The sequence below is a fragment of the Dermacentor albipictus genome, chromosome 1 (genome assembly GCF_038994185.2).
Source record: "Dermacentor albipictus isolate Rhodes 1998 colony chromosome 1, USDA_Dalb.pri_finalv2, whole genome shotgun sequence".
Taxonomy (NCBI): domain Eukaryota; kingdom Metazoa; phylum Arthropoda; class Arachnida; order Ixodida; family Ixodidae; genus Dermacentor; species Dermacentor albipictus.
The window spans coordinates 16374028-16400713 of NC_091821.1; the positions used below are offsets into that span (position 1 = coordinate 16374028).

The 26686-nt window shown below is 45.5% G+C and overlaps 1 protein-coding gene and 1 non-coding gene across 2 annotated transcripts in view; one reads left to right on the top strand and one right to left on the bottom strand.

Annotated features, from left to right (window-relative positions):
• LOC135917103 (RYamide receptor-like) overlaps window positions 1-26686 on the bottom strand; it is a 399699-nt gene that overhangs the window by 341900 nt on the left and 31113 nt on the right. The window lies entirely within an intron of this gene.
• On the top strand, window positions 9042-9203 carry LOC135917125 (U1 spliceosomal RNA). Its single transcript, XR_010569197.1, has one exon. It is a non-coding gene; the product is annotated as a U1 spliceosomal RNA (small nuclear RNA).

The window sequence follows — 26686 nt, forward strand, 5'->3', positions numbered from 1 at the left end:
TTCTCGTCTCATATAATCATCGAGCGGACTTACAATCAGCTTAATCAGAGCATAGAGCCGGCAAAAAGAAAAGAAGAAAAAAGATTAAATAGGAGAAACTGCAATAGCTTCACGCCAAACTTGTATTTATTTTTTGTTCCACCCATTCAGAAACTTCTCACAACGATTTCAACACACACGCTAAGAAAGCGAAATTGAGGGGGCCACGCGGAGCCTTTTCCTATACTCCTACTCCTAATGTTGCCCTAGGAAAGCAATTAGGGACACGTGGCCAGAATCGCGGAAGTGGACAAAGATTTCTTCCGCGCTTCTTCCTGGAGATATAACTGGGATTCTTTCGTTATCTCGGTGCGAGAACTTAAATTCGCTCTACACTCATTTTTTTTTTATCCTTCGACCTCTGCGCCTTCAAGCTTGCCGCCCATTTTCACTGTGTAGATAGCCGTAATGAGGCCGGGGAGTGTATACACGCGCGAACGCACACCGGCCACTGCACGACAGCTTGCATTGTGCCCACTCGAGAGGGACAACGTTTCCGCTGCAAGGAACGGCGCGGTCCTCGCTTCGCTGTGCGTGCTCGGCTTCTTATCCTGAACGAGCACAGCATCGCCAGCTGTTGCTCACTCTTTGGCCTTGAAAGAAACAAACAAGAAAGAATAACGACAAGGATGCGCCAGTGCACGGGAAGTGAGTGTGGGCCTTCTTTCTTGCTCCATCCCGTGCACCCACGTTTGTGTTCGCCATTTCAGTGCTTGCCTCGAATTCGTAGCCCAGTGCTCATAGTTTTTATCTCCTCAGCATCAGCACTTGGGGTTGGCTGTCTCCTGAAATCCCACCGTTCTTTCGATAAAGTTAAATGACTTCCCGCAGCTCTTGCTTTTGTGTGCTTTGAACTCACGAGGGCGCTCACTTCGCTTACTTTTCTTGTTGGCTCGGCATGTGCGCTCGCACATCCTTCCTATACTTATTTTCAGTAAGCCGTTACCTTGCTGCAAGTTCGCTACACGTTTAGAGTCGTCCGTGCTATTAAGAAAAAAAAACACAAACAAAACCCGTATTTATTACGAAACGGTAGCTCTTCCTTACTTTTTGTAAGACCGCTTACCTTGAATATAACATTATACGAATACAAATTAGGGTCATCGAACCAAAATGAATACCGCCATGGTTAGAGTTATGATTAACGCTGCTGCTCAGATTTCATTTCTGTTCATTTCCGGGTGCCATAATCTTAGAAAAAAAAAATGAAAATCAGCAAACTCCTCGAACAGGCACCACAGCCCCTAGTCAATGATGGCGCTGAGTAACTGCAAGGCCGCACACACTCTCGCGTGAACTTCCATCGCCAGTAACAGTATAGAACTATTGTTTACAGAAGGAATGCTACAGATTGACCTTCGCTTGAGCGCCAGTGTTAACTTCTATGTCAGCGTTCACATGTTACTCTTCTGCAAGGGGCCAAATTCACGCACCAAGTTTCGGTTCGGGTTATCGGAGACATGGTAAAATTTGCATTTCTCTAGCGTGTCAGATCTATGAGCAAGAAATCACCCTGCGAAGTCGTACTGCTCGACAGCGAAACATGGAGCACGGGTTGCGAAAGCACTAGCTTTTTGTTCGGAGAGTTGGGCTTGAACGCAGACATGTGGACTGCACACTTCAAGTACGTGAACTTCAGGGCGCGAGCACCGAAGCACCCTAAAAAACACGGCGTCGTAAATCTTGCAGGCCACATAGTTAGCTGATGTACTGTTTTGAACGCTCACCTGGTCACGCTCGTAAACCACAAACGCCGCAAATGTTGGGCCAATTAAAGTTATTTTGGTTAATTTCACCACGAAGAAAGGAATTTTTCTTGCTACCTTTATTGTGGCACAATACAACCATTTTGCAGAAATACATACTATTTTGCGTAAAGCAAGAGTGTAGATACATCTAGCGCTTAAGTAGAAAAAAGAACAACAATCCTCGACTCAAAGCTTTTCCTGCACTCGATGATGATGATGATGTTTACTGGCATCCACTTTAATACGGGCGGCGAAAAATAGTCGCCGCCCCATACAAATAGTCGACCCTGCTATATTTAATCAAGTTTTACTGCATATATGGCCATCTAGCCTTTTGCCTATCTGACTCGACTTTAACTTTCGTACTTCACACCTCTATCACTATATTGTACCGCCACCTACGAGTGCTATGACTCCGGTTCTCTCAATCTTTTCCCTGCTTTCTTTTTTCCTCCGATACTCTAAACCTCTCTTACTTGTCACGGCTGCTGACACGTTAAAGTATCCACCTTCTTTAAATTCTGATAATGATGATGATGGTTGCAGTGGTGGTGGTGGTGTTAGTGGTGGTGTTTAGTGGCGTACCCTTTGAAACGGGGCGGAGACAAATGATCATCTAGTTTGCTTCATTTATCCAGGTTTTACTAAAATTATCGCTACCTAGCCTTTTGCCTACTGATGTCGGTCCTCATTTTCGTATTTAAAATGTCCATGCTTCTACGTCTAAACTATGCTTGCAATTACTCCAGTTTTATCAATCGCTTCCCAGCGTCTCATTACCCAATACTCTGGTGATCTCTTGCTTATATCGACTGCTGACCAGCTTATCCTTCCATCTCTTTTGAATCTCAATACTTTAGGAAGGTGGACACTCTCGAGGTGTCTCGATGGCTCAATATATTATTATTCCATTACCGTGCGCTGAATGGTTTCCGGGATTTTGTTGCAGCAAACACAAGTACTGGGCGCTATAACGTAAAACTATTCCCAACTTTTCTATTCCAATTCTGCAATCAGCCCACCGCGATTGGCCGAAAACTTTTTTGGACCACCCCCACTTCACCTGTCTATCACGCGACTTCATGAAAAGCGCGATAGCTCCCCATCTGATATGACGTGTACACACTGATTATGCATGATTTGACTGAGCAAAACAAAAATAGTTCTTTCTGATTCGCCGCCTTTTTGTCATTAGCCCTCGGCTATTGGTCAAAAGTTTTCGGGCTGCACACACTTCACCTGCCTCTCCCGCGACGTCACAAAAGCGCAAAAACTTACCACGTCAAAGTGACGCGTACGCGTTAAGCATGTATTAATATGCCGAGAGAGAGCGAGAGAAAAACTTTATTTGGTGCCTTCAAGGATTTAGCGTCTCGAGGTCTCGGTCATCGTCTAGAGCGCCGGCGACTTGGAGCCTCTTCCGGCAAGGGGTGGGCCCCTATTCCAGGGCTCCACTGAGCCTAGCTACCTCACTAGCGTGCTGCACAAAGGCCCTTCGGGCCGTGAGCTCGCAGCTGGTAAGCCGACTCTCCCATTGCTCCGCATTCGGGTTATTGTGTTGGTGGAATGATTGATTTTGTTTACATTCCCATGCGACATGATATAGTGTGGGTGTGTCCCCGCACCTTGGGCAGGTGTCTCTGTATTGTGTTGGGAACATTTTGTTTAGGATGTACAAATTTGGGAAAGAGTTTGTCTGCAATCTGCGCCAACTCGTTGCTTCCTCCTGCGTTAGAGCTTTGTGCGGTGGGGGATATTTGGCTCTCGTCCCTCTGTCTAAGTTTAAGATTTCTGTGTATCCTCCTTCACAAGCGTGTGGGTGATACTCCGGGGCGTGCGACTGCTCTGCTCGGAACGTGGTCTCTCGAGCTAGGCTGTCTGCCCTTTCGTTACCCTCTAGGCCTGCGTGGGCCGGAATCCAAATTAACTTGTGCGTAACGTTCCTCTCGGCGAAGTTGGCTCCGCCAAGAATTCTGAGGGCGGCTTTGCTAATCCTACCCCTCGTGTAATTTCTGCACGCTTCCTTCGAGTCTGTTAAGATGTTTAGAGGCCTGCCTGTCCTATATCCTTCTACTGCCGCCAGCGCCACGGCAATTTCTTCGGCCTCCGCTGTGTCGGCTGCCTTTACCGTCGCACATGTGATGAGTTTCCCGTCGCCGTCCACCACCACCGCCGTGGCCGTGCGCTTCCCTTCTCGCGGGTACGTGGCAGCATCCGTGTATACCGTGTTGTCTAGTAGCGCTAGTGTCTTTTCCACGTATTCCACGCGCCTGCCTTCTGCTCTCGTGGAAATTGGGGTCCACGTTCTTAGGTACTGGCCTAACGCTTACTCTTTTTCTTAAGCAGCCGGGCACGTCTGCGTATCTATCCACGTGTCCCGTCCCAGCCTAGTCAGGAGTGCTCTCCCTGCAGGGGTGCTTTTGAGTCTGGCTTTTTGCGTTTCGAGCAGGGCTTCCACCAGTTCGCTGAAAGTATTGCTGAACAAAACTGAAGTTTCTTCTGAATAGCCGCAGGCTGCCCCGTTCCGAAAGGAATAAAAGATGGCTGCCGCCAATCGCTCCGGCACTGACTACTTGCCCCTGCCGGAAAGCATGGGTTTATTTGCGTACAATAAAAGTTTTTGCGTAGCCGTGTAACGTTTTCGAGAACTCTCGGCCCATTTACGACCTCGTTCTGCCCACTCTTCTTCGCTGAGGATCCGTTTTAGCGTCTTTCTTAAGCTTCCGTTGCACATCGCAGCGATTGTCGACGAGCTAAGTAAGAGAAAGCGGACCAATCGCAGACGCCGGCACCACCCTCTTCATCCGGTTATCGATATTCAGTGCAGTGGCTCGGGCCCATCGAATCGCTCTCCACTTGAGCCTACTCCTCGCCTCTTGTGAGCCAATTAGATAAGACAAGCGGCTCAGTGCAAGCAATGTTATTCGTTTTTCAAGCAAACAAAAATGACCTCTTATGGGAGCTTTTGACTGGTTTGTTCAGACAGCCCTGTGGCTGACCACCCGATGCTTGCGTCGGTGGTTACGCAAATTTGACGTCAAGAGATTGGAATAAAAACATATTGGAATAGTTTTACGTTATACGGCCCCTGTGGCGTATATTTGCTCGGGTATGTGTTTGTCCTCAGGCAGCCAGTCCGGGCCTGAAATAGCAAGGCGCTGCCCCTTGCGTTATCATACCAATTTTTACTCCTGATTTCTGTCTCGCCGCTTTTGTATTTCTCCATGGTCTTTTTTGTTTCCGTCCGTTGCATCCAATTGACGGCCTCTTTTTCTTTCCCTTCCATTTAATGACTTCTGGTTGTCTATTTACCCTTTCATTTACCCTTTACTTGGTTGCGCACTTTCTTGACCTCTTCCTTAATTCCGTGGCCTTGATATGAAAATTAATGTATTTGTGCATTTAGCACGCAATTTATTTTTATGCATGCTTATTAGTCCTTCCTGAGGACAAATTTTGCTTTCCGCTTCACTGACTTCAAAAGAAGCCTAACGCATATTACCTTGCACTGTCTCCTTTGTGGTTTTATTGTGGGCCTCCAAAGCCACTCAGCCTATACTGACCTCTGGTTAATCTCCAACTCCGAGATGATGTGTAACTTAAAGCACATAACCCCTTTACACTTTTACAGAGCCCTTGCACAACCTCGTATTTATTGTAGCCTTAAAGCGCTGTATTGGTTATAACAGCTGCATTCCTCTAGAAATGTTATCCATAAACAGTCTACTCCTAGTTATTAAAATATATATGCACGGAGTCAGTACTAATATCTCTCCTAGGCGTCTCGCTGGTGTGAACCTATGTTGCAGTTCCCCCAGTATATTATTTTTCTCCACCTCCTTCGACAGCTCTAGTGTTATGGCTTGCATTACTATTATATATATCACCAACGTTGCAGTAAGTAGCCTGTACGAGCTCGACTTATCCGTATCACACTTGCCTCTGTAGATGAGGTTCATCTTACTTTAGCTCCCCCCCGAACGAAATGTTCTTCGTTTTAATCACTTGCTCTGTGGCATTAACCAGCCGTACCTCGTTCTTTCGACCAGGCTGTTTGATTCGTATTGGTATTTCATCAGGTCCTGCAGCCTTGTTATTAGGGATATTTTTTGTTTGCTTTTTTTCCGGTAAAAACGTATTACGCTAAGTATTGATCTGTCAAACTTCTCTGTTGTTGATGGATCTACTTGAATCTGAACTACGCTTTCTTTCGAGTCGAAGTCATCCCTAATAACGTCTTTGATGCACCACCGAGCATCATCTCTTTCAAGTATGTTACCGGCTTCATTCCTTATCGCCGTTCGGGAATTTTTAGTTGAAGCTCAGAGTGCTGTTACACGGTTACAGAATCTTTTTAGAGCGCTCTTGTCTGTTTTTCGAATGTTATGCACCTAAGTTTCACGTGCACATTAATTTTTGGTTGCAATAGCTCGCTCGCTACCCTTTTTTTCCTCGGTACGTGTTCCATCTAAGTCGCACTGCTTCGCGTAATCCCAACTTTCGCCTTCTCGATGATCCCTGGAGGCTTTCTTACGCTCATCTATAGCTCGCTTTTTTTTATTGTTCTGCCACTTGTGTGATCTTCTCTTTCCATTGCAGCAATTATTAAACCCTGTTTGTATTATCTCCTTTTGCATGGCCTATGCGAGTTCCTCGTAAACCCAGACTGCTGTAGGCAATGCCTCCTCTTTCTTCTCTGCGCCTTTTGCTATTTTTGCTATTTGCTTTTCGTTAAATTTTAGGTATCCTGCTGTAGTTGCTGCTTTTTGTCTTGCGTCGGTGTCTCTCCCAAAACTTCAGGTTATACGCTTGGGATCGGGGCCCAGGCTATCTATTCCTTGATCATCTTTTGTCATTTGGTCTAGTCGCTCGTAAACGCAGTCTGAAACTAAGGCATAGTCGATACATGACTGCTTATTTCCGAATTGTCTCGTTAGTTGTGCATGGCACTTATTTTCCCTGGTAAATACTACAAGGTTCTGTTTCTCGCACAGTTCCAGCACTAAAGAACCACTGTAATACGTATAGCTAATGCAATGCCGAATCCGCAAGTGTGTAACTTGGTCAAGCAAATGAGAGAAATACAGGCGTTGGCGACGCCTCGACCCGTATAAAGGAAACATGGGCTAACACTCTCGTTAAGTCTACTGTGCGGCGAATTCAGAATGTATCTCGAAAACAACGCCCATTTGTCACCAGTACGCGGCTGTCGAAGCATCGTCACACAAATTTAAAGCAAACATGAGCATTACCGGAGAACGAATGAGCCGAACAGGGCAGCCCGACGGCTCGATACATCCGAAACGGGTGGCTCGAAGTGACGCCATGTTGCCCTACGTAATGCTTCTCTCACCTGCGTTAGCGTTGAACGCTAAATTTGAGAACAGTGCACGTACGCAAGAGTTTCAACACCGTTTACTCACCCTTTAGCTCCAGCGCAGGCGCAGTGCGGAGCACGCAACGCTAAGGCTCACTTTTTGCGTTTGCTGCTACATACGCTACACTAAATCTGTCCATTACCTGCTGCGTGCCGCAGTTTTGGATGGAACGAGGCAATTGTGCGGGAAACGATGACTATGCAATTCTTTACTCATTTATTAGCACATTGCAGTTTCTGCCCAAGCAAGTACTATCATAATTGTGAAGATTATCATTGGAATGCTACATACACGCGATACAAAAATCCTCGTGTCTCATTCGCGTATATATACTTATACGACATGCTCATTTTACTTCTTTAAAAAAAGTGTTTATTTATGTATACCTAACGGGCTTTCACAAAAGCATTGGGCAAGCGGACAAGTTACAATAACGTAAAACAAGTGTTATGCAACAAGGCAAAAAAAAAATTCATACATTCAAAACGTGGCGGTTCATCGGCAGTTCACGGGGCTTAGCGCCATCTGTGTCATGAGGGAACACTGATGGCGGAAGACAAAATAATGCGACGCCATATCCGTTAACAACAGCAGTGACGTCATTTTGCTCTCGAAGACGCGAAATTTACGTCGGTGACCGGCCATTAGAGCTGTATATTCAGATGCCCCACCATTCGACTTGGTGGGTGTTTCGAGCTTTCATCGCAGAAAGCGATGCAGGGAAAGGCCAGCCGTATACGGGTGTCTAAATCGCACCCCTGCACAGAACAAACTTCCTTTGGAGGCCGACGAACGCTTTAGGTGTAGAGTGCTGGTCCTATCGCTGGACGTCAAGCCCGTCGGCCAGCGCAGTCGCACGAAATCAGCTAAAGTGAACAATTATCTGGTAGTCGTAACTCAGTACTTTCGACTGAACAGATTGAGAAACGATGAGTCTACCCGCGTCGCCAAATTCAGACAAACGTTGACAAGCAAAACAGCACAACGCGCTAGGGGGGCGTATTGTAACGGGTGAACTTTTCGAGCGCGCCTTACTGCACACTTCAAGAGCTGCATTACAAGTAAGTGATAGCTGCGTCACGATGGGCGCTGAAAAACGGTATGCATTTATTGATAACAATAAAATAAAATAGAGTTGTCTTTCATTTAGTCATCACACATATATAAAATCGATTAGGAATTTTATATTCGTCGAATGAATGTAACTGTGTCTTGCTTTAATTAAAAAAAACTCTTTTTTTTTCTTTCCCAATGTTTCTTGCCATAGTCGCGCTTCAATCGCTGCTCCCATAACCACCCTTGCTGATGTCGGTTACAGTTTGTTCCTAACCGCTTTTCGCCCCAGGCTTCGCGACCTATGTGGATCGGCCTTGCAGCTGTGATCAATAAAGCCGTTTTATATGTTACACGTACTACTCGGATCAATTCACCTTTTGTACTTTAATTTCATCAAAATTTTACTAACCTAATCTAAAGAATTCTGAAGGCAACTGCCTTTTGCCAGGTGGTTGTCACTCAAATGCATTTAACGTTTTTGGGTACTTCTGATTTATTCTGAAACCCAGTCGTTCACTTGCTTCCCATAGTGTCGTTCTTACCCACTGTGGTTGCTCAGTGGCTATGGTGTTTGGCTGCTGAGCACGAGGCCGCGGGATCAAATCCCGGCTACGGCGGCTGCATTTCGATGAAGGCAAAATGCGAAAACACCCGTGTACATACATTTAGGTGCACGTTAAAGAAACCCAGGTGGTCCAAATTTCCGGCGTCCTGCACTACGTCGTGCCTCATAATCAGAAAGTGGTTTTGGCACGTAAAAACCCATTAAAAAGAAAGTGTCGTTCTTCGCATGGCCTGCTTTCCCGACGCCTGCTGTGGTATACTTAACTGGTGCTGGGCAAGCGGCGATCAATGGAACCGCGGCCCCGTGTGGAGGCCGTCCATTGCACTGCGGTCGGTTGAAGCGCGCCACTTTTCCAAATCGGGGTAGCTGGAGCATTCAATTTTTCGTAGTGGGGCGTGGCGTTCGTGCCAGCGCCTGCCTTTAGGCTAAAGACAGTGACCTTATCACTGACGCTTTAACATGGCTAGAGTGTATGTCAGTTGTGGTAAAAGGTATTTAGCTTATTAAAACGTATTAAAGTTTTTAGTTTCAACGGGCTCACGGTAATTCGGAAATTCAAGCGATATCAACTTTTCGATCTGGAAAAACGCGATTGCCTGTGGAACTCTGCCACGATGAATGTCGGCTACCAGAGCGCGCGAAAGTGAATCTGGGAGGCTGCAGGCAAGCGGCAAAACCGCACCTCTCGAAGTGACGTTCTGCCTACGTGACCCAGCAGCGGGCAGCCAGGGTGCTGCGGTTGCGTGCTCCTCGCTGTCGCAGCGCACTGGATCCCACGAAACCGTCCTTTTGTTTGAAGGCGGCTGTTTTTAAATACTACTTAAGTACTGCTTAAAAACAGCACACACACACACATATATATATATATATATATATATATATATATATATATATATATATATATATATATATATATATATATATATATATATATATATATATATATATATATATATATATATATATATATATATATATATATATTCTCGACCATGTGAACATTTTTCTTTTTGAGTAGGAGAAAAGGACCACACAAAACCTCGTTTGCTAAAAACACTGTTATCCATAATTTCTCGACATGCTCCACAACTGTTGCATGAACGCTTTATTGATTTAGTAACTTAAGCTAAAAATCAGCGATTTAAAATTAATCATTATATTTGGAATGTAGAAAAAGAGCTGATGGTTAGCATTAACGGCGCTCATCAACATACAGTGATCGTATATGGTGTAAAGCCCAGCTTTGCTTGTGTTTAATTTGGCGACCTTCTTGGCGACCCGTGAGGGGTGGGGGGAGACGGCTGTCATATTCATCTTTGACTGCAACAATTTTTGGGGTTTAATGACCCAAAACAACACTACAGGGCTGTGAGGGACGCCGCATATTGGAGCGCTCCGGATTAATTGTGTTGCTTCCTGGGGTTTTGTTAACGGGCGCATAAATTTAAGTACACGGGCGTTTCTTGAATTTCGCCCCCTTCGAAATGGGGCCAGGTATCGAGCGCGCCGCTTCATGCCAGGCATTGCCGCCATCGCCTTTGCGCCACTGTGGCAGGTACTCTATAACATGGTATAAGATAATATTTTATCTAACAGCGTGGTATATTTGCATCTTGGTGTTTTGTTCTTAGCATATAGCTTTTTTTCGTGAGTGTTCCGTATGTTATGCCTCTGTGAAATGGTCTAGTTTTTTTTTTTCGTGTATGTTTCTTCATAGTGCTTCGTTTATATATCCAAGAGTTTGAGATCAGAGCTTTTTCTAAGTATAGCCAAACATCGTATTTGCACAGTCGATAAGCAACGAGTACAACCAATGTACCTGCGCAGGCATCATGCACGCGAATAAACACACCTAATAATTGTCTTGGGAACTGGTTATATAGCGCGAATGTCGGCACATCTCGCCTTGCATGCGCCATAATGTTCAGAGAACAGCGGAAAAGCAGGCAACGCAGCGACCACGTGTAATGCCGAAGGTGCATCGCTAAAGAAATTTTAGAACATTACTTTTTATAGCAGCGCGATTGCAAATTGTATACCTCATGAGTTCATGACAGTGCGCGTTTCTTGGCGTGGTGTTATGGATGCGCGGGAGTATAGTGCCTCGTATAAAAGAGGACGCTGCTTCAATTCTGCACAAGCAGCGCCTCGATTAGCGCGACCTCGCTCGCTACCTATACAATAAACAAAAGCACCGAGGGGATCCGGCTCGCAGTCTCGCTTGTTCAGTTTACGCCACATAAAGCTTACCCAGAAAGCCGGGCACACCGCGACTTCCAGGAGGTCAATAAAAGCGGATTCGCTTTCCTTGGGCCAGGAAAGAGATAGATTCGGTTACGCGCACATGACAGAGGTTTAGACCAAGATATCCTCAAACCCATTTTGATTGCGCAATCAACTAATGGTACACTAAAACCACCACTACAGCAGAGTCAAGAAGGAAAGTACTGCTAAGGCAGTGTCAAATGGAATCCTAAACGTATGCTACAGCGTTAGCGCGCGTGCTTTTAAGTTTGTTTGCACAAATGTAGGTGCGGCGCAGAAGTGGAGGAGATAAGGGCGGCCAACAGAACGCTGAATACGCTGGTTGTTGGCCCGGCATGTCCGAAGCGCTCATATTGGGAATGGAAGGCGCTAAAATAAAAGGATTTAGTGCTGATATGCTTTGCTGCTTTTCAGAGGGCAGCTTAGTAGCCCAGTCCGGTGTTGAACGTCGGCGTCCCTCGGCGCCCTGGGCGTAACCGAACGAAGCAGCACAGCGAAGGATGAAAGAGCGAACCCGGAGCGCAAGTGGGGGATGAAAGACGGCGACAGCGAAGTGAGCGCGAGGATGAAAGTGGAGGAGGAGAATATGGCAAAACTGGTAGAAGAAAAGCGTAGTGCCGCGCAAGACGGGCTCCGCGGGGCCGATCGCTACAAGATGGCACCAGATTAGGATGCTGTCGTCTGTTCACTGATGACGCCATCGATAAGACATGTGGCGAGCGAATCCACAGGTACCATATATGGAAACAAAGCGCTGCATGAGCGGTCTGTCTGCTGCGGCTGCTGTGAATCGCGTCCACGCGTCGCCTACCTGCTGCCTCTCGCCATCTCCCGATTAGCGAGGCAGACGCGCCGCACTTTGCTCCGTTGGCAGTGTGCCGCACGAGACAGAATGTACGCGCTAACCCGGCTACTGTTTATGCGGTGATCGCTACTTTTACTCAATATGTATAATTTTGTTCTGCACTTGCAGTGCATTGCATGTGTTGTGTGCTTTGGCTGTTCAAAACATCTGACTTTATATATGCGTACGTGGACTGAACTACTGCACAGAACATTGCGACTGATGTACTGTTGGACTGTATATTTTTTATTCATCCAGTGTTCTACTGAGTGCCATATTTCGTGTCGCTATTCTCCCTTTTTACGCAAATTTGTTTCCTTTGCCAAGTGACAAGGAGTAGCCGGTGCCACCATAAAGGCGCCAACCTCTCCTAATATCCACTTCAATAATAAAAAAAAAAACAGGCTCCTCAGAGTGTTCTCTTTCTAATATAAGATATATACCTATGTAATCGTAATGCAAAATACTGATACACCTAGTTGTTTCACGTATGGAGCTGCGCTAAAAGTCAGCATTGGGGAGTACCGTAATGGTCGTGAATTTTTCTTTTATTGCCTTCGATGTCGCTCTGTTTTAGCTCAGTCGTTCCCAGCGCCAGTTACGTCAAACATACGCCTTAAATTTCTTCACGCGTTGAAAAAACACCATGTTGAGAGCCATTCTCACCCAACAGCGGCCTCGCTTGTGCGCTTCAGAAAAATCAGCAACAGCAGCGGCGTGGGCCAGTAATCGTGACTGACGCGCGTAGTGAGGGAAGCAGCTGTTGCGAACCACCACGTCACTTCCAGGTCAGCGCGTCGACCTCCCTATGACATCGCAGCCGACCGCTAACAAACGTCCAAACACGTGCGGGTGGTTTTTGGCAGTTGTCCAGGGGTGCGCCATGTCCTTCGCGTGTGCTCGACACATAATGGCGCGGGAGTGCACATCTGCCGCACCTCGCGTAGTTGATGACACGTGAGCTCCATAATGAACGTTTTGCACGTGGACGCAGACGCCCCCACCGTTAACAGAAGCCGTGTTCTGTCCACAATCTCGCGTCTGGGGTGTGCTCTCCGAACGTAGCGCAGCCGTGGGAGCGTTGGCACTTAACCTGATTAGGCCTCACCATGTGTGGGCTGAAAAGGGAAGCAGGCTCCCCGCCTGTGGTCTCTGCGCCGGTTTCCCGCGCGCGCGATGCCACGGCGAGCGAGCCGCCATCTTCGTATACGTACAGATAACGCTAACCAGACTAACAAATTAGCATTCGCCAAAAAAAAAAGCAAGCGCTAATGAAGCTATGAAAAATGCAGCACAGTCTCTCTTATAGCGTGCACAGCTCGCTTTTTTTTTCCTGCTGTATTTGGTCTTATACAGAATCATTCAAGAAAACTTGCATAGTTGCACAGAGAATCCTCACTCCGAATCTGCCGTTGAGAGTTAAGTGCCGTCCCGACCGTTGCACGTTTGCTGCGTGCCTTCTGGGATTACATCTTTAGGGAAATGCGTGCACACAGCTGCAGGATGGCGAATTCTTTACTGCGTGCGCTTTTTCTTGATTCCTCTATAGAAAGTATAGCTTGCCCCCAGTAAATTTCAGGAAATTTTGTGTTGTTTGAAACGTGATGCACTAAGTTGGCAGTCTCGCGTCCTGTTTGGGCGCGATCCGAGAATCAAAGAAGGAACATTTCCTGCCCAGATGACGCACGAAAAAAGAAAAGTTTGCATAAGCGAATGGTCTAGTTATTTACGATTGTGGTTACTATTTCTTCTTCTAAGAATAAAAGAAAATCGGCGTTCTAAAAAATTGCGCAATAAGATTTGCACACTTGCGACTCGTACCCATGGGAGATGTTTCAATAAATGTGCACGAATGCTTTTAACAAAGCTGTTGTTTCGTATGAACTGTAGTCATGAGCGGATCTTTTCGCACAAAATATATGGTCGCTGTCGCTGCTGGTCGGTGTCTGTTCATAAAAAAACGCCCTAGCGAAATAATACCTTGTGCATCCGGGCCAGAATTCGTCACCGTTTTGTGCTTTGTGCATATAACTTCGTGCGCGGTACACCAGCACCCAAACATTAAGGCGCTCCAGAATTATCTAACAACTTAATGTACCTACGAGAACTATATAGTATAGATAATCTAGCTGCTTTCCGGACAGAAACTAGGGAACTGGAAGATTCATAAGAACGAATCTTGCAGTTACGCATTTCTTCAGAAATGTTTCCCACAAATATCTAATTCTACTGCAGCATTTCTTGAAGAGAATTCTTTCTAACGATTATTTCAATTTTTCGTGTAGCGCCTCGCTGTTCAGAAGACAGCTGGGTCGTCGCTTCGTGCGAGCTATAATGTCGAAGGGCAAGAGGAGTGTAAAATAGAAATAACAATGCCAAAATATGGGCCTGAAACTATATTTACTATATCGCAGCCGAGTGTTAAATGCGTACTGGATTACCGAATAACCTGGAGGGGCGCTCAGCGTGTGATACCAGGCATACTTTATCTTTCAATTATTAGAGATATTCTGCAAAATGCTTCGCCTCTGATTACCATAATCCATAACGCAAATGATACAAATGTTAACTAAGTTTACTCGCACTTTTGCACAATGCACGCATGCAATTTCGTCTGCACAGTTTGTTGTGGTATCTTAGTCTGCCTAGGTCACAGCGATCGCATTAGAAGATATCTTAAAGTTGAAGCCGTAAGAATTTGCATTCAGTAGGCGAGGCGAGGTTTTCATTTGCTATTTGTACGTCTCGCGTTACACCTGTTACACCATGTCTCGTTCTTCGTAGAATCATTCATCTTCGAATATACTTAGCGGAACATTTGCTACCCGGTTTGTTTGGGTGAGGCTCTGTCAAGTTTGGTTCTTGGTGCCATCATTCGTCTTCTAATGCAGTTAGCGGGACATGTCCTAGCAGGTTTGTTTGGGCTGAGCGGTGCTCTTCGTGTCAATATTTGATATTCTTCCAATTTAGTTAGCGGAACATTTTATACCATGTTCGTTTGGGCTAGGCTCTATCACGTTGCGTTTTTTGGGCTATCACTCAAATATTTTCTACCCGGACGCTCTCCCGAATCAAGAACGATCAGTGACGCACTATATCCCAGGAATGGAAAAGCAGTGCGAAAGACGTGAACGCTAAAGTAGAAGCTTAGGCACCCACAGAGCTTACGTCTTACGTCTTCCTTTCGGCCATGTCCTTCACGCTGCTGTACCATATTCTCATTAATGCCTGACTGATACCATTAATGCCTGTACAACTAGCGAAAGCTTCCACCTGCTGGTCAAGTTAAAAAGATTATGGGATCTTAGTGCGACTTGACCGTCGCACTGTCCTCCATAAGTGAGCACAGAACCGGGAGCCCGGCGTATAGTCCCACAAATTAGGTAAATATCACAAAACAACACAGCACCGCCTGTGGCGATCAAGCAGAGAGGGAGGGTGCCCACTGAATAAATACTTATACTATGTACTGCAAGAATATAAATTATTTATTTCCCTTTTTTCCCTTTCCCTTTCCCAATATTAGTCTTTGCCTTATACCGCGAAGACAAATATTGTGCGTGTTAGAACTGTGAACATGTTTTTTCACCCTGATTGCTCGCACGACACCACCCGTCTCAGCAACACTATAGATAGGACATATTGCGTTGATGTCGCCCTCCCCTTTCCCGCCCCCTCATTTCCTGCCGTTTTTGCTTTCTTTTCGAATTGCGTGAAAATTGCCGCAGTGTGAGAATATTTCTTACTGGCCAATTTTTGGCGAATGTATTGGCGCACAAGCTGCAACCCGCGCGTCCTGTCACTCGGATAAGATCGTCCAATGGTTGCATGGAAATCTTTTTGCGCCGGTGATTAGCCTAGAGTACGACTCTCACACATTGATTAGGCTTACACGCTTTCCCTTGTCCGACGAGAGCTGGGCATAGCAAAAAAGTAATACGAGAGCGCTGTTTAGTGTAAATAAGTGGCGGGCGGCCAGATTGGAGGAACTATTTGCATAATACCGGCATCCTGGCGTTAGGGCTAGGCACTGTGCGTTTCGCGGTCCCAGCTCTCTTCTTCAAGCGAAGTTCTCTTGCGCAGGAACAGCGGGGGGGTCCATTAAAGAAGCCTCGCATGGAAGATGCGCTCAATTTGCGCCTGCGGCTGGTCGCTCACATTCTAGCACACAGTTCACTCTCGCTATGTGCAAATGAGCACGAATGTCCCGGCGTGATTCATTGCGTCCGCTGTCGCTGAATGCGAATCGCAGTCGAGTAGTAGTCGCCTAAAGCGCAACGACGCTGTCGACGCTCAGGATGCTATTGCTTGCCTTGTTTTAGCATGTTTCTTCTCTTTGCCTTTTATGCATGGAATCATTATTAGAAGCCCAAATGCTTCTAAAGTTTTCGCCGACGCCAAAGCCGCTTTGCTTGTCTATGCCATGTCGGGCAAAGCTATGTTTAGGTAACACCACCACTATCGTGACTACTACTACTACTACTATTACTATTGTTATTATTATTATTATCATTATTAGAGGTGGTGGTCATGGTGGTTGGGTAGTAGTAGTAGTAGTAGTAGTAGTAGTAGTAGTAGTAGTAAATGCATCATAATGAGCGGGTACGAAGGTCTCACGACAGTTTTTGTGTACTAAAACATTGATTGATTGATTGATTGCAGTGACTTTATTTGCGTAGCCCAAGGACCATGCCCGCTCATCTAGTCACCATTACGCACGCGCACTGCCCTCCGGCTTCTCCGCTCGCGCCATTGTCTCGGCGTGGCAGCTGCCGCTATCGTTACAGGCTGCACGGTCGCGTGTGACGACAGCGGTTCCGAGTTCTTCGGTATTTTATTTCGGCAGCCGAGAGGGAAAGGGGAACAGTTATCATCTTTACCTATGCCTCCGCCCTGTTGTCAGGCTAAACGCCGCCCGCAACAGCCACGTCACATCAAGGAGTAGCTTTGCGCCGATCCTCACTTTCTTGCATTTGTAATCATGCGAATGACAATTAAAATTTGGAGTCAGATATCTCGGAGCACAGGCACTCTAGAAGAACAAAAATTATGGGGTTTTACGTGCCAAAACCACTTTCTGATTATGAGGCACACCGTAGTGGAGAATTCTCTAGAAGAATTCTTCCAACTGATACTGTGTACGAACACGACTGCCTCTAACTTTTCAATGCAAACATACCCACTAACTGCAGTAAAAAAAAAGTTAATTATTTAATTTTGGTTGAGTGGGCTGCTGACAACGATAATTATTATCTGACTTTGTGTCCCCCTGGCCATATAACTAATTTGCACAAGTGGTCTTCGGTGCCTCGCAGTGCCTAATTTTAGGAAAACCATAAAGCTTAATTTTGAACACCCGCTATATTGAAGCCACGTCGCGTCCCATTGTTTGAACTATATATGCGACTTCTTTAGACCTTGTTGAAAGGCTGATTCTGCGCAGTGCGCTACAAAGGTTATTTAAACATTTCCGTGTGACACAGGCGCTAACCAGAGGCTGCAAGCTTTCTATTTTCCATCTGTGCTCGTGGTTTATGCGAAGGCTTTGTGCGCCCTCGTTATTTTTTCTTCGTCATTCATACCGCTCACGTGCAGGCACATGAGAGATGCTATAGGTGGCCACTTACATTCACAGACCCTGGCCTCAACTCCAAGTAATCAATAAACTTACACGTACAGTCACTGTACCTCACCTCAAGTTACAGCAGCTACCACCGACCGCACCTGGACGCCATATATTCGAAGAAAGCGTACCTTGGTCCATTGCGCGCGGGCCTCTGAATTGAGTTCAGAACTGGAGCCTTTATTGATAGTAGCAGAGTAATGTAATAGTTCTACTGCACTCTGCGGTGTGGCCATTCACTGGGTGGTGGCTCAAGGGCTATAGCATTGTGCTGCTGATAACGAGGTCGTGGGTTCGTTTCCTAGCTGCGGCGGCGTCGCATTTCATTCGAATGCACAGCATAAATATTCCCATGCAAAGCGTTTGGGCCGAGTCAAAGAACCCCATGTCGTAAAAGGATATCCGCAGCCCCTCACACAATGCCGCCTCTCTTAATTACATTATGGGTTTGGGGCGCAAAACGCCGCAATTAAATTTAGCAGTTGGCGCTCTCGTCTTCAGCTTCCAAAGCAGTTTAGAGCTTAAAGCTACATGTGAACCTCACACCGGGTGTTTCAGTGAACACTTTCAAAACATTTCTAAAATTGTCTGTGACAGATAGCACAATTCTTGTCTATGAGCTGGCCTACTGGTACAGGCGGACAATACTAACACAAAAATTGAAATGTATAATTGACTTATTTCTAAAAATGAACTAATTAATTTTAAGTAATTACTTAATGACACATATCACAGTTTACAAATTCTAGCCAGGAAGTTCGTAAAGCGGATCCACTTGGAACGAATGCTCAGGAGGACACCAGTTCAAGATATAAATTTTCAAATTTTGCGGAGAAATGTATTGGCGTTCCAGTTGGTTTGGTGCTTCATCGCATAAAACGACGTTTTGTTAAGAAAGTAAGTGGAAGGACAGTATATTTTTGCCGCAAGTTTGATAGCGCATGTCTAGTAAATGGTGTCATCCATACAATTCTTTTCAAGTGGATATGCCTTGCAGTCACACCCGCTATAATTTGCAAACTGTAATAAGTGCTATAAGGTAATTAATAAAAAAAATATTAGTGCATTTTTTTTTAATTAGTGGAACATACATTTCAATTTTTTCTGCAACTCTTAGAGTAGGCAAGCTTATGGACAAGAATTGTGCTATCGGCGATAGGCAATCTTGAATTATGTTTTTTAAGTGTTCGCTGAAACACCTGACATAATGTCCGGCAGCAGCACTGATCGTGTTTGTACGCTCTCCGCATAGTTCAGAAATACCTCTTCTAGAACGTTGAAAAACTCTTGATGGCATGTTGTAGATGCGAGGGGACGAGTACAGGAAGAGAAAAATACGCAATATACCTGTGAGGATCTGCGCACACACGGTACATCCGTGGGTAAGTGCGTTCATGCCTTTCAACATATCGTTTAGCGAACACCAACTTGCCCAAGAGAACGCCCTGTTGATAAAGGCTGTAGGGCACATAGCGCAGCGAAATCCGCACTCAAGCTCAAGCCCAAAAACAAACGCCAACATTCTCGAAAATTAACAACTGATAAATACTGCATCTTTCTGGATGCTCAATTACGATATCGATGCCACTTCGCTACGATCAGAGTGCACACAGTAGTCAAGCCATGGTGGCCAGGTTCGTAGCAGTAGGCTCCAAATTGTGAGCAAATAACAAGGAGGAAATAATCTTAGCAAGGAATCAAAAGAAAGCTATACTGCAACATGCCTCTCATTCCCACATCGACAACATCTTCGGGTCCCAGTCATAGGAAGCCGGCAGACGGGGAAGCTTCGTGCAATGCTTAATGAGCGCCAGGACCTCACTGCTGCCGCTGCTCTACAGCTTGGCCGTTATAACTTCCAACCTGCAGACTAGGCGCACGAGCCAATCTATTAGGAGCGGTAATTTTTCTCCACGGGTGTGCGCTTCCTCACTAGCGTCCCTACATGCACCATGCCCGGAGAGCTTCCACCAAGCTGTGGGCGCGCGAGCGCTCTTTTCTCCCACGTAAAGCATCCGCGGCTACATTGTTCGACTCCCTGTGGTACGTATGCGTACTACGCGGTGGCTCGCACTCTTTTGTCAGCACGGAGAGAAGGAACAAAGCCCACGCGATGTACTAAGACAAGTAACAAGCCCAGTAGGACTTGGGGGGCTGGTCGGCTTCACAGCTCCATGTACAGTAAACAAAGCTCGCGGACGCCTGCACGATACGCGTTGCCCCGACTAGCGCCGCAGGCTGAGCAGCTAGGCGTGTTGCGTGCGCCAACCCCCGTGCGCGTGTCGACGCTCGCAACCTTGAGTGCCCGGCAAATTAAAGGCCGGGCTTCAAGCGTGAAATGGCGCAGCTTCGTTAGACTCCGCGTATTGCATACCTCCATTAGGCAACTCCGCCTTTTTTGCCCTCAGGGGCGAGAGGCGCTTGAACGATCTACGGCTGGCAGCTATGGGTAGGAAGGGAGAGGTGCAAGGGGAGGGAAATGCCACCGCCAGGTAATCAAGCGTCTCCCTCCACATTCGGCCGTTAAATCTTTCTTGGGAATTCGACACTGTTTGACAGCGCATGCTTCGGCGGCGCTTGTAATCATGCACGGTTTAATCTTTCGTTCGGCTACCTCTGATGAAGCAGCTGTGCTTTTGAGAGCGAGCACGTGGTATTCGACGACGGCACTGAAATGAGGCGACGAGTGCATGAAGGATGACAACCGGGTCTGAATACAATTTCGAGAGTCTGTCATGGCGCTATATAGCTGCAGCATTTCGACCTCCTCGAGCATTGCTTTGGATTGTTCCGTACAAGGAGTATCCGTGTAAGACGCATTGGCTGCGGTTATGCGATTGGGGCTATACCCTGCGGGACACACGAAGAAGCCCGCGGATAGATCCTAATAATTCTTCACAATAAAAGCAACGCTACCCCCATTACTGCATGAATTCTTTGAGCATGCTGTTTATATATATATATATATATATATATATATTGAAAATGAAATGAAATTATGGAGTTTTACGTGCCAAAACCACTTTCTGATTATGAGGCACGCCGTAGTGGAGGACTCCGGAAATTTCGACCACCTGGGGTTCTTTAACGTGCACCTAAATCTAAGTACACGGGTGTTTTCGCATTTCGCCCCCATCGAAATGCGGCCGCCGTGGCCGGGATTCGATCCCGCGACCTCGTGTTCAGCAGCCCAACACCTATATCTATATATATATATATATATATATATATATATATATATATATATATATATGTATGTATATATATGAAATGAAATAGACTTCATACTCTGCGCTAACCCTGGCATCATGCAAGATGTGGACGTGCTCGGCAAGGTGCGCTGCAGTGACCACAGGATGGTAAGAACTCGAATTAGCCTAGACCTGAGAAGGGAACGGAAGAAACTGGTACATAAGAAGCCGATCAATGAGTTAGCGGTAAGAGGGAAAATAGAGGAATTCCAGATCAAGCTTCAGAACAGGTATTCGGCTTTAACTCAGGAAGAGGACCTTAGTGTTGAAGCAATGAACGACAATCTTGTGGACATCATTAAGGAGTGTGCAATGGAAGTCGGTGGTAACTCCGTTAGGCAGGATACCAGTAAACTATCGCAGGAGACGAAAGATCTGATCAAGAAACGCCAATGTATGAAAGCCTCTAACCCTACAGCTAGAATAGAACTGGTGGAACTTTCGAAGTTAATCAACAAGCGTAAGACAGCTGACATAAGGAAGTATAATATGGATAGAATCGAACATGCTCTCAGGAACGGAGGAAGCCTAAAAACAGTGAAGAAGAAACTAGGAATTGGCAAGAATGAGATGTATGCTTTAAGAGACAAAGCCGGCAATATCATTACTAATATGGATGAGATAGTACAAGTGGCTGAGGAGTTCTATAGAGATTTATACAGTACCAGTGCCACCCACGACGATAATGGAAGAGAAAATAGTCTAGAGGAATTCGAAATCCCACAGGTAACGCCGGAAGAAGTAAAGAAAGCCTTGGGAGATATGCACAGGGGGAAGGCAGCTGGGGAGGATCAGGTAACAGCAGATTTATTGAAGGATGGTGGGCAGATTGTCCTAGAGAAACTGGCCACCCTGTATACGCAATGCCTCATAACGTCGAGCGTACCGGAATCTTGGAAAAACGCTAACATAATCCTAATCCATAAGAAAGGGGACGCCAAAGACTTGAAAAATTATAGACCGATCAGCTTACTGTCCGTTGCCTACAAACTATTTACTAAGGTAATCGCAAATAGAATCAGGAACACCTTAGACTTCTGTCAAGCAAAGGACCAGGCAGGATTCCGTAAAGGCTACTCAACAATAGATCATATTCACTCTATCAATCAGGTGATAGAGAAATGTGCGGAATATAACCAACCCTTATATATAGCTTTCATTGATTACGAGAAAGCATTTGATTCTGTCGAAACCTCAGCAGTCATGGAGGCATTACGGAATCAGGGGTGTAGATGAGCCATATGTAAAAATACTGAAAAATATCTATAGCGGCTCCACAGCCACCATAGTCCTCCATAAAACAAGCAACAAAATCCCAATAAAGAAAGGCGTCAGGCAGGGAGATACGATCTCTCCAATGCTATTCACAGCGTGTTTACAGGAGGTATTTAGAGACCTGGATTGGGAAGAAATGGGGATAAAAGTTAATGGAGAATACCTTAGTAACTTGCGATTCGCTGATGATATTGCCTTGCTTAGTAACTCAGGGGACCAACTGCAATGCATGCTCACAGACCTGGAGAGGCAAAGCAGAAGAGTGGGTCTAAAAATTAATCTGCAGAAAACTAAAGTAATGTTTAACAGTCTCGGAAGAGAACAGCAGTTTACAATAGGCAGCGAGGCACTGGAAGTCGTAAGGGAATACATCTACTTAGGGCAGGTAGTGACTGCGGATCCGGATCATGAGACAGAAATAATCAGAAGAATAAGAATGGGCTGGGGTGCGTTTGGCAGGCATTCTCAGATCATGAACAGCAGGTTGCCATTATCCCTCAAGAGAAAAGTGTATAATAGCTGTGTCTTACCAGTACTCACCTACGGGGCAGAAACCTGGAGGCTTACGAAAAGGGTTCTACTCAAATTGAGGACGACGCAACGAGCTATGGAAAGAAGAATGATAGGTGTAACGTTAAGGGATAAGAAAAGAGCAGATTGGGTGAGGGAACAAACGCGAGTTAATGACATCTTAGTTGAAATCAAGAAAAAGAAATGGGCATGGGCAGGACATGTAATGAGGAGGGAAGATAACCGATGGTCATTAAGGGTTACGGACTGGATTCCAAGGGAAGGGAAGCGTAGCAGGGGACGGCAGAAAGTTAGGTGGGCGGATGAGATTAAGAAATTTGCAGGCACGGCATGGCCACAATTAGTACATGACCGGGGTTGTTAGAGAAATATGGGAGAGGCCTTTGCCCTGCAGTGGGCGTAACCAGGCTGATGACGATGATGATGATGATATATATATCACGCTCTAGTGACGGTTAAGAACCCAGTAGCATAACTCCGAATAGCGACGAAAACTAAGCATATATTGAGTGAACCTGTACGCAGAAAAGGCAGGCTGCACTCCAGGCACAACAATATAGCACTGAACACAGTCAGCGATCGTCGAAAATCTGATCTGCGGATAAAGCGCGTAGACTTTTATATATGAGTCATCGAAGGTTCTAGAGTAATCGCTGGTACCCGCGTGTCTTCCAGAAAGTACTACACCGTTCTCGTCGCGCATACACTCAGATTGCACAAGCTTCGGCGACGATAGAGAACGGATAGAACCACCGATAACATTTGAGAAACTTCCGATACATGCAGGTTGCATGTTCAGTGCATACTGCTACGCAGCTATCGCATATTATATATATATATATATATATATATATATATATATATATATATAAAGAAGAACCTCGGTACGTGCGTGATATATATATATAGATATATATATATATATATATATATATATATGTATATATATATATATATATATATATGTCACGCACGTACCGAGGTTCTTTTTGTTGGGGGGGGGGGGGGGCACCCAAGGTAACTTCCCTGGAAATGAGATGAGGGGGGGGGGGTACTTTTACTAGTACAAATGTGAATAGCGGCCACCATTCGCTATAAAAACGCGTAAACTCACAAAACTGAAATGAAATAAGGTATATTTTACAGGTACGACTGTGCGATGCACCGCTCCTCTACTTAACAAATAAGTAACTACGCCGAATGGACTTGCGCAGGAAAGAAGCGCAGGAAAAACACTGCCATGAACAAGAAGCCCAACGTGTAAAATAAAGATTACTTTAGCAGAATACAACTTAAAAAACAGCACTTGGCTGCCAAGGCACACAACCCGCGCGGAGTTGTGTTACTTCGCCAGCCAATCACAGAAGCAAACAAAATCGTCGTCATGCGGCCTTTTCATTGTGGCGTCGTACTTGACCCTTCTGGAGCGTCTGCTGTTCTTGAAGAGTCTTTTCATCTGCGGACGCAATCAGGTGTGCAACAGGCACGGACAAAGGGTATGGAGTCTGAGCATTACCTCCTTCAAATCTTTTCCATTGCAATAAAGTTTCTATCTATCTATCCCTCTTCAAAAGTCTGCGGTGCCGTTCATTTCACTTCTGTACCCGTTTTACTCCCGAAACTTCAGTGCGAACTGAAGTGAAACTAGACAATAAATAGTTGCAGCAAAGCAAGCATGTTATTTCAGTTCAATAAAAAAATAGGCTTTGGCCATTCCACTATAATAGGCGACGGAAAACGAATAAAATTACGCACTAATAATTGTATTTTTGTGGTTACCGCCTTATTTGGCCCGGTAACAGGAAAAGTTTGAAGTACGAATTATTTGCCGCCTCTCGGAGGAACAGCGGCTGGCGGTTATGAGGGCGTGGGCGGGGCCTCACTGTAGACTTAATTTGTATCTTACTATAGTAACGTTTTTTGAATTAGCTCTGGAAGAGTTATGCAAAAATATATATTTGTGGAACGATCACAGTTCTTTTGGATCCCTCGTTTATGCTCTACCAAGTGCCACAACCGACTCGTATTATTATTTGGGAAGTTGCGTAACGATGCGTGGCTGCCAGTCCCGTACAACCACGTAGAGCGTAGGACGCTGCGATTCTAGACGTACTACGCCCACTGCGGACGGTTAGAAAAACACCTATACCCAAGCACAGCAGAGAAATGGCTACGTCAGGTGGCTCGAATGATAACTGTAGACGCGTCATTCAAAACACACGAGATTGTTTTGTACTTCCTTTTTGTGTTCTACTTCCTTGTTAAATAAAAATATGTTGATCCATAAATATTTTCATAAGCAACGGTTATATTTGATAGCTTTCGCTTTTCCTTCCCGTTTGGTTGATGCCTTGGCTCTCTCCCTTATTAGATCACCTAATTTCTCAACTCCTTGCGACTCTTGTTTCCAGTTGGCAATTTTGCACGAGAAGAGCTTTACAATTAGGGAAAAACCAGACGAGTTAAGGGGTGACAGTCATATCGCCTATGAGTTTTAGGGTTATTGCAGGGTGTAATGATGGACGCTGTCTCGCATTATTTTATTTTCCACCTTACCTAACCCATATCAGGGGTAATGGTTACAATCGAGGAAATATTGAAGCAAAAGTAAAAGTTAAACGCAATTGGCATTTTCTCTGGCCGCAACTCGTTCCACTTGCATACAGGACAGCTGACCCCGAATCTAATCCATTTCCTGGTCCCTGGGTCAGTCTAAACAAACAAGGTTGAACTAACGAAGCAGCAGCTATGCGCGTGACCGTCGAAAAGACGGTGACAACTGATTGCGTGGTCACCGAAGCTATGAGAAAACTGGCCTTCACACCCCAGGAGATGCCGACATAACTACCGCCATCTACCAGGAGTGAAAAAGGCACCAAAATGTTGACCGCCGAATAGCTGTCATGTTTCAACATTGACTTGGCGGCGCTTTAGGAATGCGCGTGAGAAGTGGGGGGGGGGGGAGTTGCCGGCCCCCCCTTGGGTACGTACCATATATATATATATATATATATATATATATATATATATATATATATATATATATATATATAAGTTGTAGTTGTAAAACATGCGTACCGAAGAAAGTGGATGGGAGAACGGCACCATGGTAGCTCAACTGGTCAGAGCTTCGCACACGCAATGCGAAGTAGTGAGACGATCGTTCCCCACCTGCGGCAACTAGTTTTTTTATTCGCTTTCATTGCCATTACTTTATCATTGCTTTCATTCAATCAGTCAGCGCTATTTCTCCTATGTTGACCCTGTTGGCTTTTCATGAGATGATTATACATATATAATACATTTGACTTTCAGTGGTTTAGGAGATGTTTCAGTAGATTTCCCGCGAACAGCGTCCTCAATGGAGTCTTCCATTTTATTGGAAACCAATCAGATGACGTGTAATTGGACATACAACAACGCCCATATTTGAAGCAATGACTGCGCATGCTAAAACGTTTTCCTAAAAGTAGATTCTAATCAATCGTAATCCTGGAAATAATATCAGCGAAGGCGGCCGGCCAACGGCGAATGACGCTTACGAACGAAACGATTTGTGAACTCGAACCGTGTTCTTTTTAGCACGGTCAGAAAGCCTGACAACAGCTGACGTCGGAGCACCAGGGCATGACGTATACCGTGTAACCAATTTCCCCTTATGCACGCTAGGCTTCCATTGGAACGGAGCATGTAGTTACAGGAATAGCCTGCTTCTGTTGTAACAAGTTCTAGCAGTGTTTAGGGAAGGATTAGTTGGTGTTCCATATTAAAATATAACTTACGGCGCTGTACCGGGAGAAAAGGAAAAAAAAATACAGAGACGATGACGAGCGCTGAACTTTCCACCAGCCCTCCTGCATTTAACCAAACCATCTGGTCGCCCTTTTTTGCAGATGTTCTTCTTGTACGTAGATCAATATCAATTACTCTGCATCTATATCTTCACGTTGACACCATAGCGTCAATTTTAGGCAACCAAGGTCACACGTACTCTTTATTATAGAGACCTAAAATGATTCAATGAACCACAGCTCCCGCTAACGCCGTAAAACCAACCCGAGGTAGTTTAAACAAGCAAACTTATGCCGCCTAAAAGCATTAGGAATCGCTA